The sequence below is a fragment of the Protopterus annectens genome, chromosome 2.part2 (assembly GCF_019279795.1).
Source record: "Protopterus annectens isolate FY-2018-M chromosome 2.part2, PAN1.0, whole genome shotgun sequence".
NCBI lineage: Eukaryota > Metazoa > Chordata > Ceratodontiformes > Protopteridae > Protopterus > Protopterus annectens.
The window spans coordinates 997,878,380-997,893,857 of record NC_056730.1 but is presented as its reverse complement, the minus strand read 5'-3'; positions in this window follow the sequence as shown (position 1 = coordinate 997,893,857).

Below are 15,478 nucleotides of genomic sequence, written 5' to 3'. Positions count from 1 at the left end.
CTACGTTGGCATGTCATCAGCCCTCAGACGCCAGCATATACCCTTTTATTTTAATTTAGAATTAGTTCAAATAATAAAATACTTTGAGAATATTCTGATATGGTTGTATTTCTTTAATGTTGCTGCATCTAGGCAATTACTGTATATGAATATCCAGTTGTCAAATTGTGTATTTGATTATGTGCTTCCTCTGATATCTGATAGCCTGGGAACATGTTAATTTGATTGCTCATGAAAAGTAGTTATATTTTCTCCCATTTGTGGCTGTAACATGGATGAACAAAGCAAGCATACTTTTCTCTCAAATTGTGGCATTTAGCTTGAATTGTCAAATAAATACCTGAAAGCAAACATTTGAAACATAAGCATGGATTTTATAAAACAGAATGTAATTTCTTAAAAAAATACACTTTTCAGGAAACTAAAAAAAAAAAAAAACAGATGCATTGCAAAGCAAGTATACAATAAAACTCTGAATCTGTTTAATGATTGTGAAGTAAAAAAATGTACTTCTTATTGCTGTTGGAAGAGAACAGCTAGAGCCAAGATTGCTACTTTTATTCATATAAGTAGATACTAAGTAAGCAGGTTTTCATAGGTCATAGGTAGATACTAAGAAAGCAGGTTATTCATAATATTTTTATTTTTGATTTAAATAGTATTAATCTTAGAATTAACTGTTTATAGTTTTTATTAATATTTGTTTAATTAATGAGCTTAGAGTCATGTGATGGTTTTAGTTACTATTTATACTGATTGAATGGGCTGGTTCATTGTTCTGATGATGTCCTGATGGATGGAAGCACTAAACCTTTATGTTTCTGTTGCTGGTGTTCCAATAAACAGTTTTCACAGTTTTTTTGGCTTCTGGATAGGTTATTCATAGGTCATAGGTAGATGCTAAGTAAGCAGGTTATTCATAGGTCATAGGTAGATACTAAATATTCAGTCACAAATACCAGATTGTAATCCTGCAATAAAGTACAGGGCTTGCTGTGCTTCATATGTGCTTTCTGCATTTTCAGGAAGGGCTGCACAGACCATCCTGGAGTGAAGTTCTGAAAAATCATATAATTGCTGCTATTTATTCATATATTTGCATCCAACCTCTTCAGGACAAAACAACTTTAGCACATGAAGCCTGCCAGTCAACAGATACATCGGTAATCACAAAATCACACTTTACCACAAACACATTTCCTTTCTGTGTTGGCCCCAATAAAGGCTGTCCCTCTTGCTGTTCCCATTATCAGAGAACCTTGTTAGTCCAAAGTTCCACTTGTTAAATGGCCAAAAAATAAAGAAATCCAGAAGTTGAAAGGCTAAATTTGTTGAAACACAAAATAAAATAAGACATAAGAACCTGGATTAAGCACTTTCATCACCCGTTTGGAGACTTAATCAGAATCAACATCCAGCTTGCTTTACCCATTAAAATAGCTATCAAACGTCTCTCATTGGTTGTCCAGTTAAACAATTAACTATAAGCTAATATTTAGTTCAATAATTTTATAATTACAGTATGTATAAAACCTTAAAAAAAACTTTTTGAAAAAACATTTTAAAACATTTAAGGTCATTGCCGTGTAACACATCATATTTCGTGTTTAAATTAAAATCTCTATTATGAGGATGTAATAAATATTACAAACTTACAAAATTACAAAATATCTCTCTAGCACCATATCACAGTAGCAGCATAACATCTGAACTAGACATGTATACGTATATATGTATGTAAGTTCTATCTATATAAGCTAAACTTTCTTTAGTATATGTAAAATTTGAAAGAATTTATAAAAATATAAATATATAATATGTATAAACATATAAATATATACAAAATCTAAAATAATTCATGAGTCTCATCTTTTTGGGTTGATAGCTAGCAATTTTAGGGCTGGGGTAATAGAGATATGGTCATTTAGCCCTGGGTTATTACATGCATCCAGTCTCAGCTGCCAGACCATTTCTTGATACTCCAGTTTGGTTTCCCAGTCTCCCCCCTCTCACTTTGTTTCACCTCTTCCAACACCCAAAATTTATAATCAGCTTTTTCACATGTTAAAAAATGTCTATATAGAGCATTATTCTCATTTTTTCTATTTATATCATACATATGTTCATATATACGTTGTCTTAAGTTACACTGTTTTCCCTATGTAGTATGCCCAGCATACTGTATAATAAGCAAGGTACACCACCCCTCTGGCGTAACAACTAGAATATGTCCTGCTTTTAAGTTTGTAGGAAATGATTTGCATACTTAAATTTTTAGATCCTGCTATAAAGGGACATTGGGAACATTTGCCACATTTAAAGGTACCAAGCTTGGGACTTGTCCCACCTTTGTATTCATCCCTTTTTCTTTTCTAATATATCCTTTAAGTTGTGGTTCATATTATAACTATATCTGAGGGGTCTCTGAAAGAAGTCCACTTTGCTAGGCATTCTTCTAAACATGTCCCACATATCATTAATGCATTTTTTGCCCACCCTATGTTTGAATGATATGCTAAAATTAAATATGGCATCTTTGGTGTAATTGATTCAGTACCTACCAGTTTCTTTCTACTACCTACTACTTCTCCACTAGTAAGTAGAGGTAAGTAAGTAGTCCCCCATCCTTTGACTATAATACATTTGATGGGGTTAATTAGACTGTCTGGGTACCTCCTCTCTCTAAACAGTGTATGTACATAGTCCGTTTCTTTAAGAAAATCTATTTTGTTAGATGTCATCCTAGCTATTCTAACCATCTGTCTCTCCACAATGTTACGCTTAAGGAAATGTGGATGGTCACTATCGTAGTGTAGATAGGAGTTGGAAAAACACTCTTTTCTATAAATGCTGGATCTAAAACTATTATTAATATAGTCCTTAGTTAGTCTAACGTCTAGGTAATGAGTCTCATCCAGCCCTATCTCATGGGTAAATTGTAAAAATTCTGTGGTGTGATTCAAATATTCCATAAAAGTGGGAATTAATCCACTGGATCCTTTCCATAAACTGAATATGTCATCCAGAAACCGATAATAACTATAAATGTGTTTATAGTATTAGGATGTAAATACAAACTGTTTTTCCCAATATAGCATTACTATATTAGCATAGATGAGGGCACAGGAAGACCCTATAGCAACCCCATCTATTTGATGGTACAATTCCCCTTGGAAATAAATATAATTATATTTTAGCACCATTTCCATATTCTCCAAAACTAACCTAAAGTCATCTGGTGACAAGAAACCGAACTCAACCATCTTCTCAAACCACTCTTATCCTGTCTTATGGGCTATCACAGAAAACAAATGCTTAATATCGATGGTTAAAAATATAATATTTTCATTATATTCCGTGATTCCAACTTTATTCAAAAAGTCCTGTGAATCAATAAGAATGTGGGGATACTTAGAATAAAAACTTTTTAGTTTAGTGTCCACAAAAATAGCTCAAGGTTGTGTTTTAGATCCTTGTTACTTTTTGGCCATTTAATAAGTGGAATTCTGGAGTAACAATGTTCTCTGATAAGGGGAACAACAGTAGGGACAGCCTTTATTGGGGCCAGCACAGAAAAAAAAAACAGCAGATACATCTCTAAATCCCTTCAAATTAATATTCATCGCTTCAGTAATGCTGTCTTTCTATCTTATCCCCAGCCCGCCTTCTTTCTGTGCCTTCATGCATTCCTAACATCAGTGCCTCTTCTGCAAGTTCTGTCATTATCTTATTAGTCCAAATGATTTGAGTTTTAGTTTTATTGATAGAACACCCAGATGATAACCTAGGCTTGTTCCTTAAGTACTGACCAAGTTGATCATTCTAGAGTTCTTGGAATTTTCATACATTTTCTGCAAGGTTATAGTTCTAAAGTACTGATTTTCCAGTGCCTAGTCATATCTGCTGTCCAAGTCTCAGAACTATGTGTTGTTACAACCAAATCATATCATTAACTAAATGGAAATTCTTGTTTTCCAATAAAGGGTTAATCATGCAGTCACAACATATGGGACTTAAAATGACCACCCATGATTTCTAAGTATAGCCTTAGGATTGCATTTTACTTGGCATTGAGAAATTTCTACTTTGATTACTGCGGTTTGCGAGGAATAACATTTTGGCACTTAGAATTATCTGTGGTTGCTGAATTAGCCAATTGACTGATAAGAATAAGGCTTTCAGGCTTAGTAACACCTGTTAGCATAAGAAATCAAGAGAAACACAAATCAGATTCCTAGTCATCAGAAGAAGAATGTTATATTCAAAAAGTGATAATGATTTTGTATCAGAATGTATGTAGGTACAAATATGTCTATATATCTTTATCTAATCTGTCTATATCTATCTATATATCTATATGTATGCACATCTATACATAACTATATCTATAGACATATAGATATAGATGCATATATGCAGATCTGCTTTAGAAGTCGAACATTATATGGTTAACACCATATGATCAATTTTCTGAAAATTTGAACAATGAAAAACAATAAAAATCTACATTTTTGTAATTTGGCTAGATTTCCTGCATGCCCACACCCACTGCAAATTATATATACCAGCTCTGAGATCACACTAATGTGGGGAAAAGGGTAAATTCCCTATCATCATTTAGTCTTGACCATATCACATTCAACTTTCTGTTGATTTGATCTAATGAATGGGACCTATATATTTCTACATCTATATCCATATATATATATATATATATATATATATATATATATATATATATATATATATATATGGGTCTACTATGTTAGACCGACAGTCCACAACACCGACACCCACAACACCGACACCACAAGAATGAAACTGCAAAAACACAAAAGTTCACATGCCCAACAAATCACAATACCGACAGTTAACAAAACAAAACGTTTGCTGTTCCACACAACACACACACAACACAAGCACACCAACAACCTAAAAACCTACACTACACCTTACACACAACTATCTATGCACTAACCTTAACCCAAACCCTAACCCTAAGTTCCGTCACTATCGCACACTTACCTTACCCACACCCTAACCCTAACTCACTTAATCCGCCCCTAACCCTCAAGTCCCTCACTATTGCACACTTATCTTACCCACACCCTAACCCTAGCTCACTTAATCTGCCCCTAACACCCAAGTCCCTCACTGTTGCACACTTACCTTACCCGCACCCTAACTCTAAGTCCCTCACTATCACACACTTACCTTACATGCAACCTAACCCTAAATACCTCACTATCGCACACACACCTTACACGCACCCTCACCCTAAATCCCTCACTATTGCACACTTACCTAGTCGCGCTCACACATTTCCCATGTCGGTGTTTTTGCTGTCGGGATTCCGAGTTGTCAGTTAACTGCTCCATCAGTCTTCTGGCGTCGGTGATGTCAGTGTCAATCTTCCGAGTTTTTGTTCTAAGGGAGGGAACCTACATCTACATATGTATATTTATTGTATGTCTATATCTATCGATATATATATATATATATATATATATATATATATATATATATATATATATATATATATGATTTTATAGCTTTACAGCTTTATTTCTATCTATCTATATATGCATATATCTGTTGTTATGATGGACACTAATGGTACAGGATGATTTATTCTTTATCTTCAATCATTTTTCAATGTATATGTTCTTAAAGAACTGCATACCTGTCTTTTTACTATTAAACAGCTGCCATCTATTCTACGGCTTCACACATCCATATCTGGATCTTTGAATACTCATGCCCTCAAATATATTTCAATTTCTTCTTTCTAATGTATTATGGCACATTTCCTCAGTAAAATGTATTTCTGCTTGTCGGATGAACAGTTTTACTCTTGAAATGCATTCAGGCACATGTGACAATATATAAAAATAATATATTTTCTTTAGTTACTCTCTGAAAAGATGGTACATAATGATAAGATACTCAAAGAAAACAGTAGTTTCTCATTTTCTAAACTGCAGAGCTGATATAGGATGAAAACAATGCTTTGATAACCACCAAAAACACCACAAACATTTATTCATATAATTCTCAACTGTTGTAACATTCAAACATTAAGCTAGAGAAATACAGGTAAATAAAGTAGGCACATTAAATAAATCAGAAATGCTTTTAATATATCCTATACTCAAAAGTATTTTCATTTATTGGTCAAACATTTTATTAATCATTGTTGATATATATATATATATATATATATATATATATATATATATATATATATATATATATATATATATATATAATTTACTTAAACATGTAACACAGCTTTCCATGAACAATGAAATCATAAGATTTGTTAAAATTCCCCTTCCTAACAACATTGCCCTTTCTCCTGGTGAGTTGTGCAGCAAATACAATTTTGTATCAGGAACATATATCTACATGATGTGTTACTGACAGTCACATTTTAATTAACATTTTTTTAATTCCCTGATGGAGCTTCTTCTTACATATTACTATCTATGGCTGATTTTGTTTTCTGATTCATCTCTGTAGCACTTTAGTTATATACAGTGCAACTAACAAGATGAAAAAGTTTTAATATTAGAAATATGTTACATATAATAAGTTAACAATAATCTGTTTAATTCACTAATATGTCACTTTTAAACAGTGTCATTTTTAGTATTATGTTCTGAAAATGTAGAATGTATCATGATTTCAGACATTTGTTCTAGTTCAAACTGCAGAAAAAAATGGTATAACTTGATTGTCAAGTGGCAGTCTTTGGTTCTTAGATGCAGTGATAATATTTTAACTGTGTGTCTCTGAGCATTTAAGCCAATATATACAGGCATTTGCAGAAATTCATTCAGGCTCTCTGTGATGTCTGCAAATGAGTGGAACTAGGCTGCAATTCACAGATGCCATTTATACAAATGCCCAATGACCTCAAATGAGCCTATGCAAATCTACTAATAATGACATGTAAATGAGGAATTATGTAACTCAGCATATGCTAATGAAGTATTCTCTACACCATTTGTAATTCATAGTGAAATTACTGTCCTTTTTCACCATGTCTGCAGATATTTTATATTAAAGGAAGTCTTGTCAAATCTATCTGAGATGAAATCCACAGTAATGCTGCCACTTGCTGCTAGTTTTACTGTTTTCAGGACTGAGATGATTGTCTTAGCTGGGAGAAAACCACTTGAATATAGTGGCACTCACCAAACAAGAAGGTGAAAATATTAACAAAGGATAACTCACTATAACTTTGAAAATCAGGAAATCCTTGAGAGGTTCAGAGTGGAAAAGGACATTATAAAGGTCTTAGTGGGTATGTTTCACCCCCATAGGAGTACTAAAGGAAGACATAGACTTCCTATCCCAGTGAGCATTAAAGTATATATAGCACTAATTATAATTGCCACAGGGACCTTTCAGAGACAAACTATGGAAACATTGCAGATCTGAAAGGCATCAGCCTAGAGGATACTGCAGCAGTTACTGAATGTACTCTTGGCACATGTAGATCAGTTCATCTATTTCCTAGTGTCATCTCAGGATCAATTCAGGACTATGTCAAGGTAAGCATTACTGCAATAGAAAGAGCTACCGTTCCATCAATTGCCAGGTAGTATATGATGCATGTGGGCGCATCACCAATGACTTTGGCCAACATTCTGGAAGTGCATATGATTCCCATATCTGGCACATTAGGTCACTGTACTGCTCCTGCCTGGATAGTAAGATTTCCAGTGGTCATCTTGTTGGTAAGTGGAAAAATATATTTGTTATATTGCATTTAAAGTGGTTATTCGTGTTAAAATGCACTGCTGAATATTAAACCAATTTTTTCTTTGTTTTGTCCCCCCTTCTCTCTCTCACTCTCTCTCTCTCTTTCCTCTCTCTTTTTCTTTTCTTCTTTTTCAAATGATGCTGGATATCCATTGGAGCCATGGATCAAGACACCAGTGAGAAATGGAAGTGGAGCTGCAGAGCAGACATGAAACACATCCCTGTGTCCAGACCCATATTATCATTTAGAAGGTCTTTGGCCTATCAAAAGGGCCATTTCAGGTGCCTGGATTTGTCTGGGGGTGCCTTTCAGTATGACCTATCTACTCATGTACTCATGCAGGAGCTTCACTGCCCATTGTATTTTGCATCACACCATCATACACCAGTCTGGTATTGAAGTAACCCATGCTGTCACTGAAGCTCCCATTTCCAGTCCCACTATGCATAGTGTTAACCAGCTGGCAGCAGTAGTAATGGAGACCATGCAGCAGGCAAATGAATGGCATAAGGCTGAGCAGGTAAAGAAACCACATCTAGTCAAGCTCTATGGACCATGACATTTAGGTTAGTCTGTCCTTTCTTACAAAAAAAATACACAGGGTATACTTTGTGCATGCAGTGATATCTGTGGGCTATGCTGTATGGTGCAGGGTCTGTATGTTCATCTGATATTCTCTCTCATCTTAAAATGTTTTTTTCTCCTAATTACTGCTATTATTGTTAGTTAAAGTCATGCCTGAGTGCTTACTGACTCCTGTTCGGTGATGTTGTAAGGCATTGTATAAATAATAACCTTATTTTTCTCTGTTTGATGAATAAATTCTTTTGAATAGTTTTACTTGAATATAAAAGTACTGAATTTCCTCAGCATTTCAATATGTCATGAGTTAAACCATTGCAACTGAATGAAATGTATTACACTGTTTTATGTATTATGTTATTTTTTCTCAAGTTCAGTTTGTTGAGGTACTGCACAGCAGATTAGTTTTATGTTGTTATGCACAATAATTTGTGACTTCACAGACATAACAAAAATCATCATTTGTGCAGAGAGGATGGGGAAGTGGCAGCAGTATAAGCTTAAATGGCAAGATACTCATTTTAATCGGTAATTCTCATATTATATTTCTCCTGAAAATGTTTGTGTGTACTTTCTTGTTGTAGGTAACCTCCAAATCTAACAATGGTAATATAGCACTGATTTTTCCTTCTTTCCTTAATGTTTTATATAGTAGTTTCACAGGGAGAAAATTCATACTTTTGCAAACTTGCCCCCCCGCCCATATGTCTTTTTTTTGTTGTTTTTATCTTATTCCCATTCAAATAAAATATTCAGTTGTTCCTTTGAAGATGAAAGTGTAAAGTTACAGAATTTTTTACATGATTCACAGCAGTTCAAGAACAAATGAGTCATATACATCTTCTAAAGATAGGCTAGGGGATGGTACCAGTGATTTTGAAGAGAGGTTACCAAGACAACTGTAAGGTGAGTTGGTCCAATGTCATGGCCTAATTGATCCAATTGATCCTACAGTAACTAACCTGACAGTATAGTGTGGCTGTGATCATGACCTGGAATGTGAGGTTCTGTTAGGGGTACATGAATGCTCATATGGCCTGTGTGAAAGTTGTTGTGCTTGTTCAACTAGACTACTTACAGTGATTTCCTAAGAAGTAATGGTATAATCATGTGATTTCCTCATGTATTTAGACAGTGACCTGTCCTCTTCCCCTTGGAAGACTGACTCCAGATTAACTCTGATATGTCCTAACTAGTGTGCAAATGGAAGTGGTCACTGATGCATGGTGTGCCATCATACTATGCATCACTGTGATCATGGCATTATCCCTACTCTGTGTGATTTCCAAGTAGTACTGAAAATCCACACACATGCCTTGTAGTACTCTGACTATTTCCACCGGAATCTTTGTGACAGCAACATTTCCTGCTTGACAGCCAATGCTTTATGTGTTTCCTGGAGTAGCTGTAATAAATCCCTGTGCTTGGCTCCCAACTGTAAGGATGTCTCTGTGGAACCTGTTACCTCTGAATGTCTGCCATCATCCTGGAAGTGTTCCTCTGTTTTTGCAGATACTGGTGTTGGGGTGCACGGTTGTTACTCCTGTGCAAGGCTGAGTGCAGTATCATCATGTGTATGACTGTGTAATGCACTGTCACTTCCTGCAGACTTAATAACATGTTGTGGGGTCAGGGGCCCTGGAAAGAAACTTAGGGAATGCTGCCACTTTCCTCAGTTTGCATCATAAAGTTAACTATGTTATCATCATCATCATCATAATCATCATCATCATCATCATGACCAACAACTGATTTGCTGATGTCATCCAAATTTACCGGTATAGTGGAACTGTTTGTTTCTGAAGCTGACCTTGTAATGAAATGATTTGAAAACATTACTAATAATGCAATAGCATACACTACTGAGGTGAGAGGTACAATTACGATGCACACTGCCTTCACTGCCATTCTGTGCTGATGTACAAGGCTCATCTATTAATAATCAATTGTCACATGATTAATGTGATAATTTTTGTCAGCATTCAATTCTTTATATAAATATATGTTACTGTTTTAAGCAGATGAGTGTTGCTACTGCAGACATTGGTAATACCTGCCACTGTCCACAACACCTCTCATTATTCCTGTGATACCATGTTCTGGTTCATAGTCATCTCCATGGATGGATAGAAGGTATTCCACAACTGGTGTTAATTGAATAATTATCAGACCCCTGCCAGAGTGGTATGTGAAACCGTATTCTGCCTGGCATTGCTTCTAGCACATCCTGCCATATCATTTGTTCTTTTCTTGCTCTGTGCTACTGCTTGATTTTTGCCATCCACCACATTAATCTTGAAAACTACCTGATCCCAAGCATTGTTCCTCTCAGCTTCCCCCCCCCTTTACTAAATGGAAGTACCCCATATGTCCTAAGGTCTGCCATGAGGACCTGAGATTCCTCATGGTTGAAATTATCCTTTCTCTGCTTTGATCCATTATTTTCCGTCATTATTGTATGTTAAAAATGGGCAACATTCACATAGTGAAAACTTTGTGATGTAATCAGCTTTTAAATTACAAAACACTGGCTAAATGTGCCTGTCACACAGAGACAGATCCAGCACTAGGTGACCCTAGGTAGTTGCCTGGGGGCTCACTGGCCTGGCAAGGCACTGGCCAGCAGGTTGCCAAAACATTTAATTTTCAATTACACAATTACAAAAAAAATATTTCTTCTTTAACAGAGTCTGTGTGATTTCTTCTTTAAGAATACAATCTGTATCTGTGCATGCATCTTTAATACAATGCATGCACATCAACACAGAGTTAAACACTGCTGCTTCTCTCCACATGCAGAATTTAAACTTGTTTGATGATGTTAGAGAGACAAGAAAAGCAAGCTATTCCATTCCTTCCTTCAGTAAGTTGCAGAACTTGCTACGAGTTGTGTGTGTGTGTGTGTGTGTGTGTGTGTGTGTGTGTGTGTGTGTGTGTGTGTGTGTGTGTGTGTGTGTGTGTTTGTGTCTGTGAAATGCCCTAGTTAGTGATGGCAGTTTAGTTAATTAACTTGTACAGGCTCAAACCCTATCCTTCAGTTACAGGAGAGAAGATCCTGAATACTCTCACAGGGCTGTACAAACTTTTAGGCTCCTAGTCCACTTACCTTACAGTTCAGACCCCACTTACCATACTTGACAAGATTTGGGGGGGGGCAAATTCCCAGGTCTAACATGTATCTTTCTATTAAAAACAGTTTTTTGTACAACATTCCGTGGGCCAGATAAAATGCTTTGGTTAGCTTGATTGTGGGTATAGGGCTATCTGTTGGACACCACTACAACTGTCTACACCAACTACCAGACTGAGCATGGAATGTGATTTTCAGTGCATTTTCAAGGAATTGTGAGTTTCAAGGGAAGAGAACTTTACTGTTGCTCATGCTGTCTGTTTTCAATGTGCAACTGTTTTATTTAGCAAATGCCCATCAGTGTTTGCACTATAGAGTTTGAAAGTGGTGTTAGTAGTACAACAGGTAGCATACTTGCTTTGGTGTAGAAGGCTGAAGGTTCTACTCCCACGCCATGTACATGACTTGCTGATACAGCGGTGCACTTTAAGGGGAGATGAGGGTGCTGCATTCCTAACTGTGTCTTTCTTTGGATGAGATGCCTTTTAACTATAAACCTGTTGTTGGTTTGATAGCCTTTCTCTATTGTAATATTATCTGCTTACCATTTTTCTGATGTAACACAAGCAATTTATTCTTCAAAGGTAGCAGGCAGTGAATTTGTAGATGAAACACTGAAATGCAAAGTTGTTTACAACAGCAACCTCTTTATTAGTTACAGATCTCAGTATAAAATTATTTTGATGACTTTTACTCTTGCAGAGATTGTGCATATTTTCTGATATTGGTGGATTGTAATGATAGAAGTCTGAGTGACCTTTTATAGTTGAAATTATCTGATATGGGTAGTTTTTCCATTACGTTTCATATGTTTTGTTTCATTGATTACTGGAAAAAAATGTTCAAAATTATAAATTTAAAGCACACTCTAACAAGCAGTGCTGTATTATACAAATATTGTTATTTAATGCAATCATGAAGGGACCCAAAGAACACATGCATGTAAGCAAACAGTGTTTTCTATTATTTTTACTCTTGGAAGGCTGTGCAAGCCGAGGTGCTAAGTGTTTCATTAAATTCACTTACTTCTTGGATCAGTGGTCTTGGTGGTATTTTATTATTCTATTTTTTTTTTTTGTTTTGTTTTTTAAGTTGTATTTGCTGATTCTGTGTTATTATCTGTAGACAGCACACAGATGGGCTGCCTACTTTGGAATAAAAACTAAGTAATGTTTTAATGTATATTTTGGCTAATGGCTAGTGGTGACCTTGACAGGAGGCGTGATGTATGAGACAAACTGTCCGCTAGTGGATTATCTATTTCCTCTAGTTGGGTATGTCTGGTGGCCTCCACATATAGTCCTGTGCTTAGCTGTATATTCCTCTTAACATTTCACATTTATTTGAATAAATTATTTGTGAAAGACCTCCAAATACAACCTTGGCCATTCATCATAATCCACACACTGATACTATGCATGGATCCTCTTCAAAACATTGAATACTTACATTATCAAATCCCACTTCCTTGAGCCTGACTTTGTTGAATCTTCATTATATTGATCTCCTGGAATTATGAAAACAAACCCTGGGAAAGGAACCACTTGGCCAGCATGGTGAACCTTGCTCTTCCTCCACTGTAGTGTGATCTCAAAGGTAGTATATTTAGTTTTGGGGTTGTGAGGAGTGGAACCCCAACATTGGAGAGTGTGGGTGCTTTGCCCCCCACTTGGAGAGTCTTTTGTTTTGCTGTTTGTTGTTTTGTCCTGGTGCTTGAGTGGTTCCTTTCCTGGGTTCATTTTTTTGTTCCAGGATTTCGATATAATGACAATTCGATGAAGTTAGGCTGGATGTGGTGTGATTCAATAATGTGAGTATTCATTGTTTTGAAGTAGACCCCCATGCACACAGTTATACAACTGACCCAATGTCATGTACTTACATCAATTGCACAAAATATGCCTGTATGTGTTTCATGGGCAAACTGTGTTTGAGCAGCCTGAAGACATATCAGGACACATTGCGGATTAGTTATTTGTAGCTTATGCAGAACATTTCCTGACACAAATGCTAATAGTCACACTATAGTGCTGCTGACCTCATCAAAAATCCTTGAGTATAGAAACACAGCTGAACACATAATGAATTCCAAAAGGTTACAATTGAATCAAAACATGTGATACTTTGGTTGTGTATATCACAGCATAGCAACATTTGTATAAGACAAGACTTATGTTACCATGTAATCTATAGATATGAATTTATATTGATATCAGTCACAGAACATTTAATGTTGGTATGTAGACACATGCACACCTGTGCCATACTGCAAGTGTCACTGTGATGGCAGCATGTGAACTGTATATGAGGTTGAAGTGCTCTACTACAACAACTTATGTCCTAATAAGTCAACAGAATACATAAAAGTTTATCATACCATGTCAACAGTTTTAAGGAGGCATATTACTGCAGCTGTTATAGAAGGAGCATGTAATGCAATGGCAGCAATGGCCATTAATACATTAACTCACATCACAGATTGTAAAACCCTCTTGTAGCCATACTGTACATCCACACATCAATATAGCATGTCAATGACATTGACATGTCAACTGTTCATTGTGTCATAGAACATTATAAGACTAATGGACAGCATCACACAAAATCCTAGCCATTATTATACCATGTAAAAAAGCCCTATATCTATATTTTGTAGACTATTGTTGCATATGTGTACATTTGTTGGAATGCATTACATTCTGCCACTGTCCATATGGGACATGTGCACCACATCATGACAGAATTAGCAATCACATATGCAGTGGTCTGGAGATGACTTGCAGAGGCTCATGGAAGGACTCTGCTTCATGATGTGTGTATGCATACTTAACATAAGGATATCCTGCCCAGCTCTGCAGGAAGGATGTCATGTGGCCAGAGGAAAAATGAGGATGGTGAATGCATGGGGTTACATGAAAGGTTCCCCAAGTGGTAGTGAATGGATTCCAAAGATCATACAATGACATCTTGTACCACCAAACACACACACACACACACACACACACACACACACACACACACACACACACACACACACACACACACACACACACACCAGTAGACTGGGTCTGGTTTGAACATCACACCTTTGTAGGTATAGAAGATGAATACCATGCAATGTCACTGTAGCAACACCAGATATGTCTGACTGTAACACTGTCATGTTGCACTTTATGGAGCATGATAGCATCATTGTAAGCTGAGGGGAAAATACTGGAAGGAGTGCAGGACATTGATGTGGAGTTGTCTCCTTATGTAAAATAGTCTGAAAAGTGATAGCTGTATGTAGAGACACACAAGATGCCTGCTGTCATAGAACCCCTATATGTGTAGGTAAAGTAGCTTGCAACACAGTAGTTAATATTACTGCCACAGCACAGGTTTGCCTTTAATACTGTCAGACTGCATGTTACACAAGATGACATAATCAATGAATGCTAAAACAAGATGTTCAGAGCAGGGTGTGACATAGCTGTGGACTCACATATCATTCTAATATTGTCACCATAGTGACTGTTAAAAATGCACACAGTTGATGTCAGCAAGAACAGAACCCTTACCTAATTACTTACAAAGCACAGTAATGAACCCAAGCACCCCAGCCCATGCTGGCTTTTATAGTGTCCTACAAAAGTTTATAGCTGATGACATCAGCAGTGTCTGGTAAGAAGAAGATGGTAATAGCAGTTTCCCGCATGCACGAGTAAAGTCATCTCTTAAATGCAACCAAGTGAATAAAGACACACACACACACATACACACACACACACACACACACACACACACACACACACACACACACACACACACACACACACACACACACACCAGTTGACTGCCATAGAATAGAATCCCTACCTAGCTATTTATGGAACACAGTACTTAACACAAACACCACAGCACAAGTCTGGCTTTTACAGAGTTCAACAACACTTTATAATTTATGTCATCAGCAGAGTCTAATGGGAAGAGAATGGTAGTAGCAGTGTCCCATA